Raw genomic sequence first — 7240 nt, forward strand, 5'->3', positions numbered from 1 at the left:
TTTGCACTCCTCAGCATTTCTTTCTTTATGCTTTCTGCAAGCATTCTTGGCTCAGGTATTGCTTTAAAGTACAAGAACAGCACCTCCATAAAACCTGGAACAGAGAAGAAACCCCGCTACCAGCCTTATTCAGAACTGTTTTCCAACCTGTGAATGCAGAAGTTATTCCATAGACATCTTGTTTTCATTTAGGCACCAAGTCCTGTCTACACAGGGAACCAACAATACTTACACGCATCTAGACTACTCGCTCTCAGGAGACACTGGAGATACTGTTGTCATTAAAAATCTCAAATTTCTTTAAAATCCTTTAAAAAAAAGATGTTTTAATTTTTTTTTAAAGTAGGCTCCATGCCCATTGTAGAGCCCATCACAAGGCTTGAACTCAACCCTGAGACCAAGACCTGAGGTAAAATCAAGAGTCAGATGCTTAACCGACTGAACCACTCAGGTGTCCCTGTAAAATTAAATGTTTTTTAAAATTTGATTTATTTATTTGATATAGAGAGAGCACAAGCAGGGGAGTGGCTGGCAGAGGGAGAGGCAGAGTCCCCACTGAGCAGGGAGCCCAATGCAATGCGGGGCTCGATCCCAGGATCCTGGGATCATGACCAGTGCTAAAGGCAGAGGCTTAACCAACTGAACCACCCAGGCGTCCCTAAAATTAAATTAAAAACAAAAACAAAAGGACCCCCCCACAGATCCTGGGCACCTGGATGGCTCAGACGGTTAAGCATCTGCCTTCATCTGAGGTCACAATCCCAGAGTCCCGGGATCAAGGCCCATATTGGGCTCCCTGTTCGGCAACCTTGAAAAATGAAGTAAAAATGAAGACATCTTCAGGCAGACAAAGATGAAGAGAATTTCTCTACAACAGATCTGCATTACAAGAAATGCTAAGAGAAATTCGTTAAGGTAAAAGCTGAGGAAAATGTTATTAGATGAAATCCTGGAACTCCGGGATAGAATACAGAGCACCAAAACCAGTAAATACTTAGGTAAATATGAGATGTCATTTTAAATTATATATATTGCTATCATGCTTGCTATATCAATCTATAGCCCATGACACATTACTATTCTTTTTGCTTTAAACATACTTTGTGTTTTTAAATATACTTAAAACAAAAAAGTAGAGCAGAATATTGTAGAAATAACGTATGACAACACCACCCCAAAAGACGGGGTAGTAAATACAAGCACACAGTTGTAGAGCCTGACATTGTTTGTCAAATAGCATAATATTATTTGAAGTTAGTGATAAATTAAAGATGGATATTATCATCTTTAGAGCAACTGCTAAACAATGACACTAAAGAGATACAGCTAAAAATGTTAATAGAGGAAATAGAGCGAAATATTAAATAGTGATTGATATTGTCCAAAAGAAGGCAAGAAAAAAGAAACATAAAAGAACAAGTGGAATAACTAGAAAACAGATGATGAAATGGTAAACTTAAATCCAACCATATCAATAATTACATTAAGTTGAAATAGACTGGACACTCCAATTAAAAGGTAAAGATTAAAAAAAAAGAGATAAAGATTGTCAGACTGGGGGTGGGAAGGAGGAAAGACCCAACTATGTACCATTTTCAGGAAACACATTTTGAATAAAACAAGTTCAAAAAAGACTACAAGAATCTTCCCACCAGTCTTATTTATAATAGCCAAAAACCTGGAAGCAACCCAAATGTCTATTGCAATAGTTACCCATTGCTGCATTTAAAAAACTATCCAAAACTTCAATGGATTAAAACAACATTTATTATCTCATAGCTTCTGTGGGTCAAGAATCTCAGCAAAAAGAAGTAGTCTCTTCTCTCATGAGACTTCAATGAAGCTGTTGATTTGGGCTGCGGTCATCTCAAGGCTCAGCCTGGGAAAGGATCTATTTGTAAGCTTACTTCCATGGTTGTTGGCAAGATTCAGTTCCTCACAGGTTGTTGGAATGATGGTCAGAGTTCCTCACTGGCTGTAGGTTGAAGGTCTCCCTCAGTTCCTTGCCATGTAGACCTCTCCATAGGGTAGCTCACAACATGGCAGCTTGCTTTATTAGCACAAGCAAGCAAGAAGAACAAGAGAGAGAGAAAGAGAGAGCGATGGAAGTCAGGTCTTCTACATCCAAATCTTGGAAGCAACATTCCATCACATTTGCTATATTTTGTTCATTAAAAGAACATCATGAGATCCAACCCATGCTCAGAGGAAAGGGATTTCTCAGGGGTATGATTAGCAAGAGGTGAGGATCACTGGGAATGTACAACAGCAGCTGCCAATCGCATCTATCCACAGGATAATGGATTGAAAAACTGTACTATTTTCAAACAATTGAATACTACTCACTAATTTTATTTTCTTTAAGATTTTATTTATTTGAAAGAGAGAAACAGAGAGAGAGTGCGAGCAGGGGGAGGGGCAGATGAGGAGAGAAAGGGACAAGCAGACTCCGAGCTGAACATGGAGTCTCATGCAGGGCTCCATCTCAGGACCCTGAGATCATGACCTGAGCTGAAATCAAGAGTTGGAGGCTTAACCGGCTGAGCCATCCAGGTCCCTCATACTCAGTAATTTTTAAAGAAGAGTAAACCACTAACTCACACAGAAGCATAGATGAATCTCATGAAATCTTACACAATAATGATGGCCAAAAGAATCGTAGATGCAGAAGAACACACACTATGTGATTCTGTTTACATGAAGTCCAAAACAGGCAAAACTCGCCTGTGATGATAGAAATCAGAACAACACTTAAGTCTGGATGGTTGAAGGGTATTGCCTGGAAAGAAGCCTGAAGAAAAGTTCTCCGGTGCTGGGAGTGTTCTATGTCTTCTTTTGCCAGAACTCACTGAACAAAACATTTTAGGTCTGTGCATTTTATGTAAATTATACATCCACAAAAAATAATAAAGGAAGAAATAAAAATTCATGCTTAAAAAAATAATCCAGTCCTATTTCTTAAAAATAAAATCTATATCAACATTTTAAATTCTTTTACCCAAGGTTAAATAAAATATATTAGTCTAACATCATCTTCCAACCCAAGAATCTAGACATCCTGGAGTAATAAATGAGAAAGATGTTGAGTCACCAGAGAAAAGCTATATTTTAAAATGCAGTCAGCTTGTATGATATCATGTCTGACTAAAATGTAAGGATGTTAAGAAATCATTCAATTTTTCACTAGTAATAATAAATAAACCTAAGATTAATCAGCTACCCAGAAGACCATAATGATATTTTTCTTCAACATTTTCATATTTAAAAAATCAAAGTTATATGATACAAAGATCTTTTTTTGAAAGGGTTCTAAAAGCAGAACAAAAAATTTTCCACTCTCAATCTTAAAGGAATAATGTTTTGTTTTGACAAAATGTAGAATCACTCAAAGAAAAAGAAATTCTTCATGAGTTCTCTTTCCTTTCTTTTTCATATGGCTGTTGTCATATCATATCCTTGACTTTCTTAACAAAAATACTGTTGTTTATTATGTAATATACTGGTTTAGTGTCAAAAAACTAAACAAATAAATAGCAGTAAGAGAAAAGTGTACACAATTGATATGAAAGTTAGTTCCTCTCCCACACCATTTCCCGAGCATAAGGATGTGACAGTCCCACAGTGTCAAGGATTTGAATTTCTTTTTTTTTTTTTTTAATTTACTTATTTGACAGACAGAGATCACAAGTAGGCAGAGAGGCAGGCAGAAAAATTGGGGAAAGCAGGCTCCCCGCCAAGCAGAGAGCCCAATGCGGGGCTCAATCCCAGGACTCTGGGATCATGACCTGAGGCAAAGGCAGAGGCTTAACCCACTGAGCCACCCAGGCACCCCAAGGATTCGAATTTCTGACCTTGTTGCTCTGCCATCTCTAGGGAACATCCTTCACCCACGTGATCCATGACTATGTTCCAAGTAGCAGAATTAGTATTGATCAATTCTATATATTCCATTAGCTAGTTATTAGTGGAGAACAATTAGCCGACAGCACCACAGTTGTCTTTGGACATCCTAAGAATACAGATGCTTGGCCATCTGGAAGCCAGCACCATTTATATTTATATTAGAATACAAAAAGTTTGGACTGCCATTCAAGTATGAAAATGTAAAACATCTGTTTACCCTCATTGCTGTTACCCAAAACCTCACTGAAATGTTGGTAAAAAAAAAAAAACAAACAAAACAAAACAAAAAAAAAAACATTTTATTTTAAAGAAAACCTAAAAAATCCACAAGCAAAGGGAGAGGGGATAATAGCAAGGGAGGGATGTCAACCCAACAGACAGGACAACTGACCTAGCAGACCAGAGAAAGGAGAGCTGAAGTCTGTACAGCAGGATGAGGGTGGGGGACTGCAAGAAGCCAGCCCATTCGGTTGCCAGACCCTGCAAAACCCAGACAGGAGAGTCACAAGCTGTCTCTGAATGCAGGAAGCAGATGAGGCTGAAAACAAAAGGTTCCAGATCTCACCGCCCCTAGCAGCCGGGTGACTCTGACAAAAATTTAAATTTAAAAAATAAAGAGTGCTTCCTTTCCAAGAAGGAACTTTTCTGAATATAAAGCTGACTTGAAGATACCTACCATAATTTTTTCACTAATTGATTTTTCTGTTAAATATTCAACAAAACTCCTGCCCTCATTGTGCTGGGGTTTTGTTTTGTTGTTGTTTTTTTTCCTTTAGATAAACTTTTAATTTTGAGAAAATTATAGATCCATATGCAAGTTATAAGAAATAGTACAGGAAGATTGGATGTGTTCTATAACCAGTTTCCCTCAATGGTAACATCTTGCAAAACTGTAGTATAATAGCACAACCAGGATACTGACATTGATACAGTCACGATACAGAGAGTTCCCTCACCAGAACGTTTCCTAACACTGCCCTTGTACAGCTTCACTCACGTCCTTCTGCTTCCCACTCCTCCAACTCCGAACCCTGACAACCACTAATCTGTTTTCCATTTCTATAATATTTTTGTTATAGAATACTTTAGAAATGAAATCACATGGTATGTGAACTTGGGGGATTGACTTTATTCACTCCGTGGGATCCCCTAGAGATTCATCCGAGTTGTTGTGTATATCAAACATTCATTCTTTTTTAAGGCGTCTGGGTGGTTCAGTCAGTTAAGCATCTGCATTCAGCTCAGGCCATGATCCCAGAAGGTGCTGGGATGGAGCCCCCGTGTTGGGCTCCCTGCTCCAGTCGGGAGCCTGCTCTTCTCTCTGCCTTGCTCCTTCCCCCAGTTCATGTGCTCTGTCTCTCAAATAAATAAATAAAATCTTAAAAATACATGACTTGCAAATATCTTCTCATAGTGTAAGGATTGTTTTTTACATAGGTAGTTTTATAAGAAATCTATTTTTCTGAGTGAGCTTATCATTTTATATGCCTGACAGCAATGTATAAGTGTTCGAGTTTTTCTCCAGCAGCTGGTGTTGTCATTATTTTTAATTTCAGCCATTCTGATAGTTGTATAGTGATATCTCACAGTTTTAATTTTGCATTCTCTAATGGCTAAGGATGTCAAACATCTTTCTCATATGCTTATTTGTCAACTGTATATTTTCTTCAGTGAGTTATACATTCTGTTTATGTAGTTCCCCCCATTTTCTAGTGGAGTTATTATTTTTTTATTGTTGAGTTTTGAGAGTTCTTTATATATTCTAGATATTAGTCCTTTATCTGATCTATGGATTTCAAAGTTTTCTCCCAGTTTTTCATCCTGTGAACAGAATCTTTCACAGAGCTAAGGTTTTTTTGTTTTTGTTTTGTTTTTCCATTTGGGTGATGTCCAATTTATGAAATTTTCCTTTTGTGAGTAGTGTTTTGGCGTCCCAGTCAAAGACCCAGTCTTTCATTTTGCCTAGTCCTAGATTTTGAAGATTTTCTCTTTTACTTCTTTCTAAAAGTTTTATTGTTACATTTTACCTTGAGTACACTATCCATTTTGAGTTATTTTTTAATTAGATATGAGGTTTAAGTTTTGGTTCATTTTTTGGCCGAGGGATGTCACATTTCTCCAGCACCATTTGTTGGAAGTCTATGCCCATTTTTCCTCAACTGAATTACTGTTTCATGTTTGTCAAAAATTAGTTGGACCAAAAAAAAAATTATTTGACATATCTGTGTGGGTCTACTTCTGGTTTCTTTATCTGTTCTATTGCCCTGTCTGTCTCTCAGGCAGGGCCATGTTGTCTTGATCAGGATAGCTCTACAGTAGGTCTTCATATCAGGTAGTGATTCCTCCCTCTTTGTCTTTTTTGAGATAGTTTTAGCTACTTCAGGACCTGTGTCTTCCCATATAACTTTTAGAATAAGTTTGTCTAGGTCTACAAATACCTTCTTTTAAATTAATTCAATGTATTTAATTTAAAAGAGATATCTAGAGAATATTCAATTAGTTTAGCCATTTATTTCTCTTTTTTAATTATTTTGAGATATACAGAACAAAGCAGATTAATGCATATGGCTGGCATTGATTGACTCCTTGGCATTGCAATTTTAAAAGCTGAGTAAGCCATGAGGCTTCTATAGTGCTTCAATTGAAGAAAATGAGAGTAAGGAGGTGAAATTGCCATTTCTTTATAGACTTCTACTGCATAACATGAAAGTGGTTTACTATGAATACGCTCTTCAAGTAAATCAATAAGAAAGAGATAACCAACCCAACAGTTAAGTGGACAGATAGTATAAGTAGGCAATCTCACAACAAAGGCATGAGGAAAGATGCTCAAATGCTTGAGTAAGCATAGAAATATAAATTAAAGTCACACAAAACTTTTGGGGGGCAGGATCATTCGTGTTAAAGTTGCAGCCATTCACCAACAATTCTATTTCTGGAAATAATTTATCATATAGAATACTTGGATGCATGTAGAAATATGTAACACAGGATATCAATGTTAGCATGTTTATAATAGAGAAAAATCCAAACAACTTAAGTTTATAGATGTGGGACACCCCAAGGTAATTGTGTTTAACACCATATCATATAATACCACACAGCCTTTAAAAAGAATGGAGAGGGGTACCTGGGTGGCTCAGTGGGTTAAAGCCTCTACCTTCAGCTCAGGTCATGATCTCAGCTCTGCTCAGCAGGGAGCCTGCTTCCTCCCCTTTCTCTCTCTGCCTGTCTCTCTGCCTGCTTGTGATCTCTGTCAAAGAAATAAATAAAATCTTTAAAAATAAAATAAAAATAAAAAGAATGGAGAATCTGTATGTATTAACATGAAATTATC

The sequence above is a fragment of the Lontra canadensis genome, unplaced genomic scaffold (genome assembly GCF_010015895.1).
Source record: "Lontra canadensis isolate GAN:19392208 unplaced genomic scaffold, GSC_riverotter_1.0 scaffold13, whole genome shotgun sequence".
NCBI classification, from domain to species: Eukaryota; Metazoa; Chordata; class Mammalia; order Carnivora; family Mustelidae; genus Lontra; species Lontra canadensis.